At 42.6% G+C, this 19,215-nt stretch overlaps 1 pseudogene; it reads left to right on the forward strand.

Moving 5' to 3' along the window:
* LOC143388359 (inactive serine protease PAMR1-like) overlaps window positions 1-19,215 on the forward strand; it is a 73,795-nt pseudogene that overhangs the window by 10,971 nt on the left and 43,609 nt on the right.

Consider the following 19,215-nt stretch of genomic DNA (forward strand, 5'->3'; position numbering starts at 1 on the left):
GCAGCATCAATGATCTCATCACTGTGTCTCCTTCCTCTTGAGGCTTTGGGGAAATACCACGTCAAGGTGTCTTGTCTATGGTTCTCTGGAAGCATCAGAGAGGGACGGATTCCAATGTGGGTCCAGAGTAGAGCCTAGAAGGTCAGAGTACCTTTCAGAGCCACCAAGAAGGCAGCGAGTTATTAAGTGGGAAGGGAGAACCAATGCAAAGCCCAGCTTCCCAGGGCCTGGAGGGCGGCTGGCTTAACCTGCAGGACAGGACTGTGCTCCTCAAAGGAGGATGCTTGCTTAGAAGGCAGAGACTTAGCCTCCAGCTGCAGGGATTCTAAGTGAATAGGCTCATTAACAAGCATCTCAGGTGGTTTCCATGCAGATGGTGATCTAGAGGAGAACATGGGCTTCTGATGCACACAGTGTCAGCTCTACCCCTTACTGCGCAAATCGATCAAGATACTTGACCTTTCTGTGCCTCAGTTTCTTCAACTACAAAATGCACATTCCTAATGCCATTGTGAATTAAAACGACACCACCACCACCACCACCACGTTGGAACGTATGGGAAACACTTGGCTGGGTGCCAGCTCAGAGCAAGCTCCCAGGGTGTTTATAGATGTTAGTTGCCAATTAGAATTACCAATGATATCCCTGAGAACAAGGCCAGGATGATGGTTAATGCTCTGATTGTGGAAACAGATGGCCTCAATTTGAATCCTGTCTCTACACTTTACTACCTGTGCAGTCTTGGGCATATTTCTTACCTCTCTGTACCTCAGTTTCCTCATCTATAAAATAGAGGCAGGTATTGTCCCTATACTATCGGATTATTGTAAGCTCTTGGGTTCCATGGAGAAGTGCAACTCTAGAGGAGTACCATCAGTGCCCACATTTCCCAGAGGAGGAAACCGAGACAAAGAAATTCAGTGGCTCATCCAAAGTCACATGGTCACTGCTAGAGCCAGGGTTCAAATTCAGGGAATCTGATGCTCAAATATTTTTATTTCATGGGTGCCACTTTCTTCTTACAAGTTGGAAGTGTGAACTCTGGTACATGATACAAGTGCCCTTCCTTGCATTGGTAAGAACAAGGCTTTTGCCCCAGTAAGAGCTGGGTTCTGATCTTTCTTCTTTTACCTGAAAGCTGTGTGACCTGGATTTATTTGTTTTACTCTGTTTCCTCATTAATTAAATGAAGAAAATAATAACCCACTTCCAACTGGTTGTGAGGATCCAATGAGCTGGACACCAATACGGTTAGGACTCAGAGACGGCCCTTGGAGACGGAGGTGGGATCAGGGAGCAGAGGCGCGTGATGCAGAGTCACCCCGCGCAGTGTGCTTGGTAAAGGAGGAAGGAGAAAGGAAGTCACAAATCTATTTCTGTTCCCCTCGCCATCCTCTTTGTACAGGATGTTTAACACCAGATATTTAAGGAATCCAATGACAGTCCTGGTGTCTAAAGTGGGGTGACAAGGTCTTTGCTTTCTAGTTGTCATTATTTTGCTAAAATAATAATTGGCAAGACTGAGATCACCCAGGGGTGAGAACCAGCCAGGCTGGGGCTGAGGGTCTCTTGGTGACAGGATGGCTCTCAAAGTCTCAGTGGGGAGGATGGAGGATGGGCCCCCAGTAAGCATGCCATCACCTCTGACTCAAGTCTTTTTGAGTGTGTCCTGGGCTTTGTGTGTTCATCAGTCCTTCGAGCTGGTGGTGAGACCCTCCAGCAGTGGGGACCACTGTGTGCTGTTGGACATCAATACAGTGAGTTCAGACGGCTCAGGAGGAGGGGTGGGGGGAGCAGGGATGAGTGAGGAGCTCCAGCTGCCTAATTATATATCCCTCTGATTCTTGCCTCTTTTTTTCTCTCCCTCTAGTCTCAGAAAACTTATAAAATGCAAGATAGTTTAAAAAAGAAAAAAATCCCTCAGTAGAAATTCTAATTAAATGAGGTTAAGTGGGAGGGCTGTGGGATTTTGGGTGGATTCAAAAGCAGAGTCTAACATCAAGGAAGAGGATCTGGTACATGATACAAGTGCCCTTCTTTGCCACCCTCAGGGGTGGTCTTGACTTGGGCCTTTGCTCTGGCAAGGGATGTTCCGATCAGGTATGGAAAAGGCTGCCCCTTGTTCTCATAGAGAATCCCGAGTCTTCCAGCTGGACATTACTGGTCATTGTGGCAGTATATTTCTTAATATATAATATTGAAGATCTTGGGCTTGGAGACCATGCTAAGGGGCACAGAGGCACCTCCTGCCCCTGCCTCGGTGAGCCCCCTGTTGGAGGCACTGTCCCTGCATCCTCTGAACAGTTGAAACAGACCAGGGCCAGAAAGCCTTGAAATGAACTGTCTGCATGTCCCCCGGGCAGTTCAACTGTGTGCAAAATAATGACAGTGTCAGCAAAGTACATTCATCAAGTACATGAAACCCGTGCCCATTCGTTGGCATGTCTCCTTGACATGTCTCCTTGACTTGGTATTCTCATTAATAAGACTGGGCTAAGAGGTTAAGTGATTTACATTTTTTTCAAAGTGAATTCTGGAAGAACCAGGACTGGACTGATGTAACTAGATTCCCCATTCTGGATAGAGAGATATCAGGATGGCTGCTCCTGAGCATGGAAGTCAGGGCTTGGGTGAAGAAGCTTATGGTGCCCCAAATGCTCTCGATATTTTGATTACCCTTATTTTAAAAAAAAGTGGGAGAGGGGAGTTTAGGGGAGCCCTCACATGTACAGGGTAATTATGTAGCAATTTAGAATGACTGACTTTTGCCGGCACAATAGTGCACACCTGAAATCCCAGTGGCTCGGGAGGCTGAGACAGGAGGATCAGAAGTTCAAAGCCAGCCTCAGCAAAAGTGAGGTGCTAAGCAACTCCGTGAGACCCTGTTTCTAAATAAAATACAAAATAGGGCTGGGAATGTGGCCCAGTGGCTGAATGCCCCTGAGTTCAATCCCTGGTACCCACCCCTCTCTGCAAAAAAAAAAAAAAAAAAAAAAAGACTTTTGAAAACCTTTCCAATTCAAGAGAAAATAACCTATGATGAAAGTGAAGGGGAAAGAAAAGCTCAATTTCTAAAACAAAACATGTTACCAATTTTGAGAGGCTGGGAGACTCTGGGTTGACACATCCATTGATACTCACAGATAAATATTAAGTCCACTGGAAACAGAAGACTTGAGGTTAGATGGCAAAATGCTATTTTTGTGAATACTTTTTATTTCTTTATTTATGCTTTTTTTCATTTTCCAAAGCTTTCACAAAAAACTCTTTTTTTAATTCTTTCTTCACCTCCTCCTCCTCCTCCTCCTCAAAAGTGCATTGCTTTGGTTGGGTAAGAGGCACAGGCAGAACGCAGAGGATTTCTAAGGCAGTGAATGTATTCTGTGTGATACTGTAACGGTGGACACATGCCACATATTTGTGTCCAATCCCACAGAATGTGCACCTCTGGGGTTGAAGCCTAATATCTGTGACCTTGGGGTGAAAACCCTGTGTGGCTCCAGGTTCATCAATGGTAACAACCACAGCACTGTGGAGGGGGCTGTTGGTAACAGAGGAGGTTGCCCATGGATGGGGACAGAGCGTATATTGGAAGTCTCTCTGCCTTCCACTTAATTTTGTTACAAACCTAAAATGGCTCTGCAAGTGAGGTCTTAGAGTGTTTGATAAAGATGAAATACATATTTTATTCAATGGAGAGGTTGGCAAGGAGTCGATCGTGCCCCACCCAGCACTCCCTCCGTAAGCTTGATTTTGCTACATGATCACAGCATGTGCTCCATGGCCCAGTGCCTCAGTTAATCCCAGGGTGAGGTTCATGGGCTTTTGTGTTTCATTTATGCTTGTATTACTGGAAGCCCTGACAGTAGAAGGCTCACCGGCAGATTTTGTGAGGCTGTTTTATTTTTAATTTTTAATTGATTTTTTTTTAAATACATGACAGCAGAATGCATTACAATTCTTGTTGCACATATACAGCACAATTTTTCATATCTGCTTGTATATAGAGTATGTTGACACCAATTCATGTTTTCATACATGTACTTTGGATAATGATGTCCATCACATTCCACCATCATTTCACCCCATACCCCTTCTTTTCCTCTCCCACCCCTCTGCCCTATCTAGAGTTTGTCTATTTCTCCCATGCTCCCCGTCCCTACCCCACTATGAATCAGCCTCCTTATATCAGAGAGAACATTCAGCAGTTGTTTTTTTTTGTGATTGGCTAACTTCACTTAGCATTATCTTCTCCAACTCCATCCATTTGCCTGAAAATGCCATGATATTATTCTCTTTTATGGCTGAGTAATATTCCATTGTGTATATATGCCACATTTTCTTTATCCATTACTCTACTGAAGGGCATCTGGTTGGTCCCACAGTTTAGCTATTGTGAATTGTGCTGCTATAAGCATTGATGTGGCTGTGTCCCTGTAGTATGCTGTTTTTCAGTCTGTAAGGCTGTTTTTAAATGTGGAAAGCAAGGCAAGTTTACTCGGCTCCTGTGGCTGGCAGAACTGCAGGCTGGTCTAGCCTCTTCCCTGCTAGGAGCAAGCTTGTTCACCTCCCCATATCCCTGGTAATTCTGGGGACCACTTTTTTTTCCCCCTCAGAATTAATTCCCTCAAAAAGATTGGCATTTCTCTTTGCCTCCATTAAAAAAAAAAAGTCCAGCTCTTTTCTACTTAGCTCTTTTCCTCACTGGTAAAGTAAAGGGGTCGGAGTGAATGCTTTTAATGGGGAAGAAAATGTATTACCAACCTCATTGGATCATTTTGAAGATGAAATTGCACAAAGAATACAAAGTACTTTCTGTACCGAAACATTAAAGTGCTTTAGCATACATTTCAGAAAACATTCCATAACTTTTACAGCTGTTGTTGTTTCTCTCCATCTTAGTTTCTGGAACTGGCCCTTAGCACCATATTGAAATTCCCTGAAATTTGTACAGCTGAAGCCAAATGGCCAACGTGCCTTTTCCACAAATGTACTTCTAATAAATGGAACACAGAAAATGATGGTCTGTTATGATAAGGCGACAAGACAGTGAATAGGATGTTATAACAGAGACCATGGGTTGGGGGTGTGCGGTGTGCATTCAGAAGAGAAGGCCAGGGAGGCTCTCTCTGAACAGGTATCATGTATGCTGAGGGCCCAACAGCTGGGACAGAGGCTGTGGCTAAGCAAATGCTTTTGCCTCAGGCAGGCAAAAGCTTGGTGGGTTGAGAAGCTGATAGAAAGTGGGAAACAGTGGCCAAGAGAAGGATGGAGCAGAGGGGAGGGAGCCGGCTCTCCAAACACACACACACACACACACACACACACACACACAGTGCCACCTTATCCATTTTAAGTGTGTAATTCAGTAGCATTAATTATATTCACTCTGTTGTACAAACATCACACCTATTTCCAAAATGTTTCCATCACCCCAAATGGAAACTCTTTATTAAGCAATAATTCTCCCCTTCCTTCTAGCCCCCCAATCTAATACCCCTCTAATATATTTTGTCTCTTTGAATTTGCTTATTATAAATATTTCATATAAATAGAATCGGACAATATTTGGACTTTTGTGTGTGGCTTCTTTCGCTTGGCTGAATGGTTTCAAGGTTCTTCTGTGTTGCAGTGTGTACATACTGCATTCCCTTTTTGTGGCCGAATAATAGTCCATCGGCTACACATACCTTATTTTGTTTCTCCATTTGTTTCTTGGTGAACCCTTGGGTTGTTTTTACCTTTTGACTGTTGTGAATAAATATCAGCATGCTAGTATATTTGAGTCCCTGTTTTCACTGTTTTAGATAAATACCTTGCAGTGGAATTGATGGATCATGTAGTGATTTAACTTTTAATGGAACCACTACGTTGTTTTCCACAGCAATCGGATCATTGACATTTCTATCAGCAATATAGGAGAGTTTTAGTATCTCTATGTCTTTGCCAACACTTAATTTTTTTTTTTTTTTTTTTTTGGATTATAGCCATCGCAGTAAGTATTATCTCATTGTGGCACTGATTTGCATTTCCTAAATGACCTGTTAAGTTTGAACATCTTCTTCTGGGCTGGTTTACCCCTTGTATCTCTGTTCCAGCCACTTGTCCATTTTTAAATTGGTCTCTTTGTGGCTGAGTTGTAAGAGTTGTTTTTTGCAATGTTCTGAATGCTAAACTTATCATATAAATGATCTGCAAATATTTTCTCTCATTCTGTTGTCTGTCTTTTCACTTTCTCAGTAATGTCTTTGATGCTAAAGGGGTTTTAATTTTGATGAAGTTGAATTTATGTAATTTTTTGTTGTTGTTCTTGCTTTCTGTGTCATTTCCAAAAACCCATTGACACATCTAGACTCGTGGGAACTCACATCTGTGTTTTTATTCTGTTTTTCTCTCTTTTAAACATTCAGTTCTTGCTAGATTTTCGAGGTCATCCACTTTGGCAGGTAACAAAGCCTGTAAGCTCAGCTAGTAAGTCCCCTGTGACTACAGGGGACTCTCTGAGGTTGCTCATGGAATGGAGAGGGAAGCAAAATCTCAACAGTGACCAGGCTGTGGTGACCTGTGCCAATCTAAAGCCAGGGTGAGGGTCATTGCTGGTTCAATGATATTTGTCCAAAATGATGAAAGAAAGTAAATTTTTCATAAAACTAGATTCATCCAATTTAAGAAACTGTCCATCATCTGGGTGGTTCCTTTTCATGCTATTAGAATCTTCTTATGACCCGAGACTGAGGATTGATGGTGATAGTTTCTTAAAGTGGTTGCACTTGGCAGACTTAGGAGTGATCAACCTTGGGTCAGAATTCCAAGTTTAGGGGAGGGAAATAGAAAACTAAACTATGGAGTCAAGGGTTTAGAGGTCCCCACAGACACTAGGGTTTGTTTTTATGGGCCTGTGAAGCATCTCAGGGATCTCTGCCTGATCCTTCTGTGGAAGGCTTCACAGGACCTTGCCCACATTCACTATCTTCCCCAAATATCTGACCCCTTTCTGCTTTAATCATCATCTTTGTGCGAGGATGTTTTTTTAAAAATGGAGAGTGGGGAACAAAGCAAATCAAAGCTAGAAGGTTTTTGTCTGACTTCCTCTGCACAACCTCCAACTGATTCCTCTGAAAGATTTTTCCAGATGGTTTTCTTTTTTACTTAAGGTATATAAATATCAAAAAAGAAAATAAAAAACAAGAAAGGAAAAAAAATCCTACCCCAAAGAGAACATTGCTTTCTCACGGGAAAGAATGCTCAGTTGTACTCAGGGAATTGAATGAAGTTGGGTTAATGAGTTCACCCTTGTAAAACATTGAAATTCTCCCAAACATATTAATTAAGGTACTTTTGTCTTTTCTGTTGGTTTTAGCTTTGAAGATACTATAAACTTGGCATGCTGCAAAATGGAAGAGCCAAGTTTGGAAGCAATAACATAGTCTATACTTGGCCATCAGCCTTGCACTTGAACGGCCTCATCTACAAAGTAGTCTCCGAAATTTTTATGATGGCACCATGACTGCGCTGCATCCTATAGTTCTGCAGTTGAATGATTTCCCCTGGAGTTGTTCAGTGCACAATCTACGCAACTATGAAAATACTCCAACAAAAATAGAAACGAGGTGTAGCTCAGTGGGTAGAGAGCTTGCCCAGCATGCATGAGGCCCCAGGTTCCATCCCCAGCACTGGAAAATAGATAAATAAATAAAATGAACACAGACACCTAAGAAATGTGTATGTTTTTGTAAATTGCATGCATGTTCTACTGTCAATATATTTAGATTATATATTGCTGAACATGATTTTTTGAAATAAAAATTCTATAAAAATAAACAGGCATAGTGGCCCACACCTATAATCCCTGCAGATGGGGAGGCTGAGGCAGGAGGATCACAAGTTCAAAGCCAGCTTTAGCAACTCAGTGAGACTCTGTCTTTGAATAAAATACAAAAAAGGGATGGGGATGCGGCTCAGTGTTTGAGTCTCCCTGAGTAAAATCCCCAGTACCCTGTTCCCCCCCATTCTATCAAAATAGTTGATTAGCAGTTATAGCAAGTTTCCTCTGTGTTGAGTGCATGGCTCTGAAGATCCCTGGGGCAGGTGGTCTCACTTCCGAGACTCTGGCCCAGGAAGAATGCCACAGTCTTCTTGCACACAGCACACGGTGGCCTCCTGACAGCCGAGTGTTCCCACGTCTGTCCCTTCCTGCCTGGACCCACTGTCGCACGTTGGTTTTCCATTTCAGAATACACGGTCATCAACGAACCTGCCCTGGAGCAGAGTGGAATATCATGTGTTGCGAATGCTGCGAATCTGACCAGATCGAGTGCGTGTGCCCTGGGAAGAAGGAGGTCATGGGCTACACCATCCCCTGCTGCAGGAACGAGGAGAACGAATGTGACTCCTGCCTCATCCACCCAGGTGAGCGCCCAGCCACGAGCCCAGGCGGCCTTCGGGGTCCTGCAGGCAGCCCTCGGCCCTCGGTGGTGCCAGGATTATTAAAAAGGACACCAGTCAGCCCGTTCTCACTACGGGCAAGGGAGTAGAGGGGTTCATACTCTTCTCAGTGTTAACGTTGTGCATCTGTGAACGCAAGAGCAAGCATGAGGTTTCAGGAATTGCAATTAGCTTGGTCAGCCAGGAGAAACGGTGTGTGATGAGAGATGTGGAGAGAGGGAGAGAGACAGATAACAAGAGGAGAAAGCAATCTGAAGGAAAAATGGGGGACCAGATCCAGAAGGGTTTTGTAAGCCATGCTATGAATTTTAGGCTAAATCCTGAAGATATTTTGCTAGCTTTGGAGGTTTGTGTGTGTTGGGGGGAGGTAACCAGGGATTGAACCTGGGGTGCTTTACCACTGAATTACATGGCCCAAATAATAATAAGAAGAGAAGAGAACATTTTAAAAATTTTAAGATGGGTACTCACTAAGTTGTTGAGATTGGCCTCAAACTCATGATCCTCCTGACTCAGCCTCCTGAGTTGCTGGGATTATAGGCTTGCACCATGCTCCTGACCAGCATTGGAGATCTCTAAGAGAAGAGGTGGGATATGACTTGAGGCAGGAGAGAAATAAGAGGACCTTAATAAAAGTAAAAGTCCAATGGGTAGAGAGAGGCGGAGGGATTTGGGTCATTAGGAAGTGAGCTGACTACATCCTGGGTTGGCTGGGTAGAGAAGGAGAGAGGGGAAGGAAAGAGCAGAAGTCAAGGAGGACGGTCTTAGCTCTGAGTGGGACAGCTGGGAGGTGGTCCAGTCACAAGAGAGTGTCTTTGGATGGGATGGGACCTTCCCAGGCCCTTGTGTATGCCCCCCTGCCCATTTTTTGCCTTTACATAAAGCTGAACCTGACTTTTGTACCACCACTCTCCTGCCCCCACCATAGAGGGGACTGATATGTTCTTTTTGTTTGTTTGTTCTATTTAGATGTACATGACAGTAGAGTGTACTTTGACATATCTGTACATGGAGTATGACTTCCCATTCTTGTGGCAGTACGTGATGTGGAGTTTCACTGGTCGTGTATTCATATGTGAACATAAAAAAGTGACGTCGGATTCATTCTGCTGTCTTTCCTATTCCGTTCCCCTCCCTTCCCTTCATTCCCCTTGAATTTTTATTCCAAGGAACTTCTATTCCCCGCTCTTCTTATTGGCTGTTAGGATCCGCAGTATCAGAGAGAACATTTGGTCTTTGGTTTTTTTGGGGGATTGGCTTATTTTACTTAGCATGACCATCTCCAGTTCCATCCATTTATTGGCAAATGCCATAATTTTAGTTTTCTTTATGGCTGTGTGGTGTTCTTTTTAATGATTGTAGATTTGATAACTGCATTGTAGTTCTCAGCTGGGTAGGGGCCAAGGTGGACTGAACGTATAGTGCATAGTGTTTCTGATGTGATTGGAAACCTCATTGCGCATTTTCCTGATGCTTGAAAAGCAAGGAAGTATTGCTGCCTTATGCTTCTGACACCTCCTGCAGTTTCACCTTTCCCTGTTTAGGCCAGGTCAGAATAAGGACCTTGAGATTTTCTTTTCTATTTTTTTCTTTTTTTAAATTTTAGTTGTATATGGACACAATACCTTTATTTATTTTTATTTTTATGTGGTGCTGGGGATGGAACACAGTGCCTCATGCATGCTGCGCAAGCGCTCCACCACTGAGCCACACCTCGACTTGGACATTGAGATTTTCAAATGAGCTTTCCAAAGGCTGATGAATGCAAGGATACAAAAAAGGGGAGGGGCTTTGGGAATTTCTCTTATTTCTGCATTTCCACTTCTTTCAAAAACAGAGAATGATACCCATTTCTGCCAGGGACTTCGTTTCATGCAAAACCATGGAAGAAGAAAGAAAATGGGGCTCAAGTCTGCAAATGATCCTTCTGAGTCCTTTCTCCTTGGAAGAGAGTCATGCTGGGCTTTATTTTTTTTTCTTTTTTCTTTTTTAATTAATTTTTATTGTAGGTTGTTCAAAACATTACATAGTTCTTGATATATCATATTTCACACTTTGATTCAAGTGGGATATGAACTCCCATTTTTACCCCATATACAGATTGCAGAATCACTTCAGTTGCACAACCATTGATTTACATATTGCCATTCTGGGCTTTAAATTAGGAGTGACTTCACCATAACTTTTGTATATTTGTTTCCAGAAAAGAAATCCACTGCCCCAATTTCCTGATGGGTGAGTGTGGTTTGTAGGGAAATGGTTGAGTAAAGCCTTCCAATTTTCTTGAAAAATTTGAGAGTAAAGCCTGGGTCTCTCTACTAGGTGTCCTTGGCAGTGATATGGGAGTCTTTGAACAATTTTCAAAAGCCTTGTGGTTACTATTGGCTGACCACTAGCATGGACTCTGCTGTTACAAGATGACCTGAGGTCAGCCGTCTGATAGGCAAGAGAACCGCATAGATGGTGCAGCGGGGCTCCTGACCCATCAGGTAGGAGGCACCCAAATCTGCAACCTTGACGCTGGGACTGATCACTGGTTCTAACCAATGAAAGACTATCCAAATAAACCATTTGGTTACCCTGAAAGGAAAGGCAAGATGAAGAAGAAAGGCCGTCTTTTAAAACTAAATTATAGAAGAGTAAGTGTGAATGCCCTCGGCAGTCACCATTGATGAAAGGGGATTCTCTGTGTGTCATTAAGAAATTCTCCATTTTTATTTATATGTGCAATTGAATCATTGTCATTCAGTATCCATTTTAACCCAGGCACCTCCAGTCTTAGGACACTGGGCGCTCCCTCATGTCCTTCTATATGCTTCTGACATGACCACACTTGTGGGCTTCTTTGATTCTCCCAATACAAGGCATTGCAGACTTGTACATTTTCTTCCCAGGTCTGGAATTAGTCATTTCTTCAAGGAACTCTGACCCGAGACCACAGTCTGGAACCTCAGGAGTGTTTCTGATAATTGGATTGTCATTGTTAATAGGTGTTTTTTTTCCCCCAGTGGATGGAGCTAACAAATCTGGTTTTTTTTTAATATTTTTTAGTTGTTGATGGACCTTTTTTTTTTTAATTTATCTGTGTGTGGTGCTGAGAATCGAACCCAGTGTGTCACGCATGCTAGGCAAGCACGTTACCACTGAGCCAGAACCCCAGCCCAGACAAATCTGTTTTTTAAAAAATGGATCTATGTGAGGGGCTGGAGTTGTGGTTCAGTGGCAGAGTGTTTATCCAGTACTGAGTTTGATCCTCAGTGCCACATAAAAATAAAATAAAGATATTCTGTCCACCTAAAACTAGTAAATAAATAAATGAATGAATCTATGTGATATTCAAGATTATTAATGTCTTTAATTTTTTTCTCATTTTAAGTCTTATTTCTTATTGATACTAACCTAATTACTTATTGGCTTTATCTTATGACAATAGAATTGTGCAAAGTTAACAATAGCACTATTAATACTAACAATAGGATCACCGAATGAAGTTATGATTTCTTTATGGTTACTATTGACCTTAGACTATGTCCCATGAAGTATGTGCCATAAAAATACTACATTTAAAAATCTATGTTGGATTTGGGATTTATGCTTGGTGGTGCTTGCCTAGCATGTGCGAGGCCCTGCGTTCAATCTCTAGATGCCCTCCCAATCAAAATCAATTGATGTAGCTAGGCATGGTGGGGCGTGCCTGTAATCCCAGTTACTTGGGAGGCAGAAAAAAGACAATCACAAGTTTGAAGCCAGCCTGGACAACTTAGCAAGATCCTGTCCCATAAAATAAAAAAGGGGCTCAGGGTGTAGCTCAGTGGTAGAGCCTTAGTCTAGCATGCATGAAGCTGTCCTAGCTGTCCTGGATTCAATCTCTAGTATCACCACCTATTTGATGTATAGAGTGGCTTACTGTTTTCCATGTTTGAAAAAACATATATATATATATATATATATATATATATATATATATATTGTGTGTGTGTGTGTGTGTGTGTGTGTATATATATATCTTTCCCCATTTCACACAAAAGATATTTTACCATAAACAATGCTAACTTCCTTTTCTCATGAAAAGCTAGAGATTACTCCATATCAATATAAAGCCATCTTCACTTTTCTTTTCTTTCTTTCTTTCTTTTTCTTTTTTTTTCACAGTTGCTATAACTGCATTATATGGGTGACCATCATTTATGAACTTTTGGGTTGTTCCTAAACTTTTGTTATTATAAGTTGTATATTCCCTTCTCCAAAACCCTTGGGACCAGAAGTATTCTTGATTTGTTTTGATTTTGTAATGCTTGGGTCTACATGATGAGATATCTTGAACATGATTTAAATTTGAACATGAAATTCATTTATGTTTTGTATACACCCTTTACCCAGCCTGAAGGTAATGTTACAAAATATTTTCAGTATGCCCGCATTTTGGCTGCTGCCTGTCACAGGAGGTCAGATGTGGAATTTTCTGCTTGTGGTGCCATGTCAAAGCATAAAACATTTTGGATTTTAGTGCAGTTTGGACCTCAGTTTTCAGATTAGGGATGGTCATTGTATGGGCAGTGAATACACTTTGCACACATCAGTTAGTATTATGTAAGTGTATCTTGGAGGTACACTTACCCCTCTGCTAGCAGTGGGTCCCTTGGGAGTGCATATGTCATTTTCCGGCCTTTGCCAAATAGTTTTCTGTACATTTGGCCTTTACTCCAGCAGTGTGTGAGGGTGCTGTTTTTTTTTTCTTTTTTTTCAAAGCTTTACAACAAAATGTGTCGTTTTGGACTTTTGCCAGTCTCATAGGTGGAACACGGAATCCAGTGTGGCTTTAGTTGGCATTTCTACCATTATGGTAGACAGTGAGCATCTCTCTGCTGCTGGTGGTGGTGCAGGACCATAAAGGTTGAGGGACACCAATGTTAGGGTTGGCATTGTGACATCCAGCAGCATCTAGCAGCACCATGGTCCTCAGTGGGCCGATGTGGTTCTAGGATGGGCAGCCTGCAGCGGGTCCTGTGGCAATCTGTGTGCTACCTCCTGTCTTTGATCATGGCCTTGTTCATGTTAATCACTAGACTGGTTTTTGTGGCTTGTATCTTAAGGACCCTGACTTGCTGTGCCAAGAAATAGTCTTGGCAGAGCCACTGAGGAGGGAGGTTCTGAGTCCATTTACCTCCTCTGTAGCATGGTGAATAGGGATTTAAAGAGGAGCTTGGCACGTGAGGGGGGGGTTGGCTTTTGGAAGGCACAGTGGTACCCATGGGACTCCGTCATGTGCCTTATGACTTACTGGAATTTGATGAATCATATTAGCAATTCGTCTTCTCAAGAAGGAGGGAAAGGAAACTCAGTATAGTGTGGAAAGAGGGCTACAAGTCTCTTCTGTGGAACACACACACACACTTACATACACACATACACCCACACACACACACACACACATTACAGGTCAATAAAAACCTGATTTCAGTTGACAGCAAAGAAGCTCACGGATGCTGAAAGACATGCTGGCTACTGGGAACAGTTCATGAGGCATTCATTTGTTCACTCAGCCACTCAAGTAATATTCATTGAGCACTTGCTAGGTGCCAGCACTGTATTAGGTGCTGAGGATACAATATTGAGCAAGATATGATCTTGATTTGACTCTGTTATAGAAAGACGGGTCACAGGAAGTGAAAATTAAGCTTGACATTGGCCATCACAGGGATAAGCCAGGTGGGGTCACGGGGAAGCAGAATAGTAACGGTCTCACCTTGGGAATTCTTACTGTATGCCAGGTGCTTTACCTGTGCTCATTTACTTTTAAACAATTCTAAGAGGCAGATCCAGTTTTAATCCCAGTTTGACAGAGAGGGCTCTAAGGTCTGAGAACCTTAAAGAATTGGCTCCAGAACCCCAAGCTGGACAATGGAAGACTCAGAAATTAGCTCTGTTTTTGATAAATGGGTAGGAATTATTTATACCTTTCCTCATTATCCCTAGCCACTCAACAGGCCATAATTTTAAAAGATTTATGCCTGGGAATTGCTCAGCCCCTGTGCTGTGGCTTGCTGGTGGGGCTGCCTGGCACTTTTGAGGGTGAGAATTATGTCAGGCCTTGGGGTGTTTCTGGGGGCAAACTCTGGGTATAGAAAGATAGAAGAAAGAGTGTCTAATGGCACAAGAAGACATTTACTATCTGTTATTCAATTAGAAGGGAGTTATAAAAAGAGAATGGACAGTATGTAGTTACAAGTGTAGCTTTTAAAATCATGTATGTGTATGCAGGCAGAGAAAGTATTAGCGGTAGAATTCTCTAGGTCACGGGATATCTGTTTGTGTGTGTGTGTGTGTGTGTGTGTGTGTGTGCGTGCGTGTGGTGTGTGTGTGTGTGTGTGTGTGTGTGTGTGTGTGTGTGTATGTGTTGCTGGGATTAAACCAAGAGGCACTTTACCGCTAAGCTATATCCCTCAGTTCTCTTAGTAATTTTTATTTTTTTGGACTGGGTATTGAACCCAGGGGTGTTTAACCCCTGAGCAACATCTCCAGTCCTTTTAAAAAATATTTTATTTAGACTTTTATTTAGAGGCTTTGAACTCGCCATCCTCCTGCCTCAGCCTCTGGAGCAGCTGGGATTATAAACATGTGCTGCCACCATGCCCGGCTTCCTGAGTCACACTAAATTACTGAGGTTAGCCTTGAACTTGTGATCCTGCTGCCTCAGCCTCCTGAGTTGTTGGGATTATAGGCATGTGCCATTGCACCTGGCTAGATATTAGGATTTTAAGGGTTTTATTATTATTATTATTATTGAATTCTTTTTATTTGTCATAATTTTCTAAATATTTCATAGTAAACGTGAAGTATTTATACAAGGGCGAAAAATAACACTATATTGATTGATTCTCTTTTACTCTAAGCGATTTCATGTTACCTTAAACATCAGCCACTAACTGGGAAGTCGGTTGGGATCACTCCTAAACTCTCTAGTTAAATCCTGATAAACCTGGCATTTTCCAGCTTTTCCTAAGGACTGTGCTACCTTTCTATGTCCCAATGCCCCACTAGAGCCAGTCTCTGAGCAGGTGTATCTCTCATGCGGACCATCAGAACCTGCAAGCATGGAGTCTGAGAATCTTCTTGGAAATGTTTCAGGTTGTACCATTTTTGAAAACTGCAAGAGCTGCCGGAATGGCTCGTGGGGGGCACCCTGGACGACTTCTACGTGAAGGGCTTCTGTGCAGAATGCAGAGCCGGCTGGTATGGAGGAGACTGCATGCGTAAGTAGACCCGGAACCAGCTCTGTCACTAATGCACACGGTTTTACAGTTTCACTGTACAAGGGACTAAAGTTCATCTTGATGGAATCTGAGTTTTGGAAGGTGTGGGGCCAGCGGGCTTTCTAGGCAAGACTATAAAGCAAAGCTATGTTTCCATCTGCTGGGTTGTGGACATCTGTTCATTCCGGATTGTTGACCCTGGGAGGTTTCTCTCTGCCCTTTGAGCTCTCCTCTCTCCTGGATGAAGCCCAGGCCATCCACACACAGCATGACCCATGTCCCTTCCAGAGGCAGTGGTGGTGGCAATGGCCAGCAAATGTGAATAAGCCTTCAAAAATGTTGTTTTTGCTGGGTGCGGTGGTGCATGTCTGTAATCCCAATGGCTTGGGAGGCTGAGGCTGGAAGATTGTGAGTTCAAAGCCAGCCTCAGCAACTATGCAAGGCCCTCAGAAACTAGGGAGACCCTGTCTCAAAGGGCTGGAGATGTGGCTCAGTGCCCTTGCGTTCAATCCCTGGTACCAAAAAAAAAAAATTTATCTGTAATGCATTTTTTTGGAGGGGTATAGAGATCAAACTCATGGGCTCTCAACCTCTGAGAGGTTTTTTGTATTTTATTTAGAGTCAAGAGCTTACTGAGTTGCTTAGAACCTGGCTTTTGCTGAGGCTGGCTTTGAACTTGTGATCCTCCTACTTCAGCCTCCCAAGCCACTTGGATTACAGGCATGCACTATTTTGTCTGGATGTAATGCATTTTATTTTATTTTTTTAAGTTAAGTTGACCTTTTAAAAAGAAATGGCAGTGGAATGCATTACAACTTTTATTACACATATACAACACAAATTTTCATTTCTCTGGTTGTATATGAACTATGTTCACACCAATTTGTGTCTTTATACATGTACTTTGGATGTCCATCACATTCTACCACCCTTGCTAACCCCCTGCCCGCTCCCCCCCCTCCAACCCCTCTGCCCTATCTAGAGTTTGCCTATTCCTCCCACGCTCCCCCTCCCTACCCCATCATGAATCAGCCTCCTTATATCAGAGAGAACATTTGGCATTTAGTTTTTTGAGACTGGCTAACTTCACTTAGCATTATATTCTCCAATGCCATCCATTTACCTGCAAATGCCATGATTTTTTTCTCTTTTATCGCTGAGTAATATTCCATTTTGTGTATATGCCATATTTTTTTAAAATCCATTCATCTACTGAAGGGCATCTAGGTTGGTTTCTCACTTTAGCTATTGTGAATTGTGCTGCTATAAACACTGATGTGGCTGTGTCTCTGTAGTATGATGTTTTTAAGTCCTTTGAGTATAGACCGAGGAGAGGGATGGCTATATGTCTCTCCATTGGTAAATTTTTTGAATCCCAGGCTAAATTCCTGGAATCTACCAACAAATTGCCAGTATAATATTTGTCCTAATAAAGGGATTCTTTCTGGAAGCTACTTCATCTCAAAGAATTACTTAATATTTATTAGAGTTCCCTCTGAGTTTCAATAATTCTTTGAAAATAGATTGGAAAGCTAGCCTCTCTCTCTGTCCAAAATTCCCTCGATGGTGCCCTTTGCTGAACGTCCGTCTAAGAGTCTGTATCTGGAACAATATGCACATTGCTTCCATTGAGTCTGTTTTTTGTGCTACCTATTTGAATTAGAAGCAGATAGGATGGTCTTACCTTTTGAGTAGTTGTACTTCCCGGACTTATATTGCCAGTTTATAGAGATGCTGGTTGGAGTGGGATTGATATTCTTTGCCTGATCCCACCTATAGTAGAATACTATGTGTTTCAAGGTGTCTAGGGCAAATGTTGAAGTATGCCGTCTGTGGCTGAAAAATTCAATCACAGTCAGAAGAAAAGGGCTTAGTCAGAATGTCAGGGTGTATTTGGGAATTCCAGAATATGGGTAACTTTTGAAGTGCTGGTCTCTCAGTCCATACACCAGAATTGAGACTTCCAAGGGAGGCTAAGGACTACCATATGTGAATGTCACAATGAACCCCACTATTTTGCATAATTATAGTGCACAAATAAAAACATAAAAAATTAATTTAAAAAAGTGAAATTCTGAAAAAACAAAACAAAACAAAACAAAAAACCCCAAACCAAAGTGCTATTTAATCTCAGGTGCAGGTTTAAAACTTAGAAGCCATTTTAGGTGGTTTTAGGAAACTTGATTTTGGAGTTGGTAGACAATCTTCCAGGTAGGTTAGCTGTAAGATTTAACCCTAGTCTTCCTCTGCCAGATGCTCTGGGTGTGTATGTAGAACATCCATCAGAGCCCAAGATCTGAATGACACAGACCTGGGCTTAAGTAGTAGCCTTGCCTATACTAAAGGTTACCTTGGTAATAGCAATGTCCTCTCTAAAAACGGGAAATAATAGGGCTGGTTGAAGGATTCAATGAGACAGATGCATGTGAAACATTAGTTGTCTTCCTAGCAATAGGAAAAACTCCATGAATGCAATGTACTTATCATTATTTTCCATATGCTCCTTAGTTATTGAGTTAATAGGAGGTCCAAAATAAAAATACTTTCAAAAGGAGTTTAAGAAAGAGTTCTTATTTTGGCTTTTGATTTTCTGTTGATCTTTGGAGTCTTTAAGAACTTCAGGATTTTCCTTGCTTTGGATCCCATAGAAGACTGCTCTTTGTTTTTGTGCATGAATGGGGTAGGAGGATGTGAAGGAGCTGAGGTGATCAGCAGGGGTCCAATCATACATGGCCTTGTAGGGACAAAAGTTAGGTAAAGAATTTAGATGTTGTTCAGGTGAAGTTGGAAGCCTAGGAAGAGGTGTGAAGGAGGCTTGAATTAAGGGCTCTGAGAAAGTCAGAGAACAATGAGGGGCAGGGAAAGCTCTGGGCTATGCCTTTGCACAGGTGCTGGCAGAAGGGACAATATCCAGATAGAGGGAGCTGCATGGTCAGGGTGTTGAAATGAGTCTTCAGGGAAGCCTGTGATGTCAGGTGTGCCTAGATCTGTGTGGCAGTATGAGGGAGTGGTGGGAAGTGAGACTGGAAAGGTAGGTGAGACAAGATTCAAAGGGCATAGGATGTTGGATGCAGATCTTGGAGCTCATTGTGAGGATGGTGGGTGGTGTGCATTGAATGGTTTGACCTGGAAGTGACATTAGAGCACATAATGAGTTCATGGGGTGGAGTCAAGAGCATGTCAAAGGTGGTGGTTAGCAGTGCTATTTCAGTGGTTCTGGACATGGGGTGTTAGGGGGGCAAGATGTGAGAGAAGCTTAAAGGAAGAAGTAACAGGACTCACTGACATACTGAGAGAAGAGTGGAGCACCTCGATGGGTCATGAGTTTCCTAGTCTGAGCAACTCTGTCAAAGTGGGTGCTGTTGAGTGGGTAATAGAGGAGAAGAAGTGTGTGGGGGAGAGAAGGGGAGTCCCATGTGAGATCAGTGGGAATCTGAGCATCTGTAAGAGACCCCACAGGCATTTAGAAACAGGTTCCTGGAGCTTAAGAGAACCGTGGAGGGTGAAGACACACTC

This window comes from Callospermophilus lateralis, unplaced genomic scaffold (genome assembly GCF_048772815.1).
Source record: "Callospermophilus lateralis isolate mCalLat2 unplaced genomic scaffold, mCalLat2.hap1 Scaffold_250, whole genome shotgun sequence".
NCBI lineage: Eukaryota > Metazoa > Chordata > Mammalia > Rodentia > Sciuridae > Callospermophilus > Callospermophilus lateralis.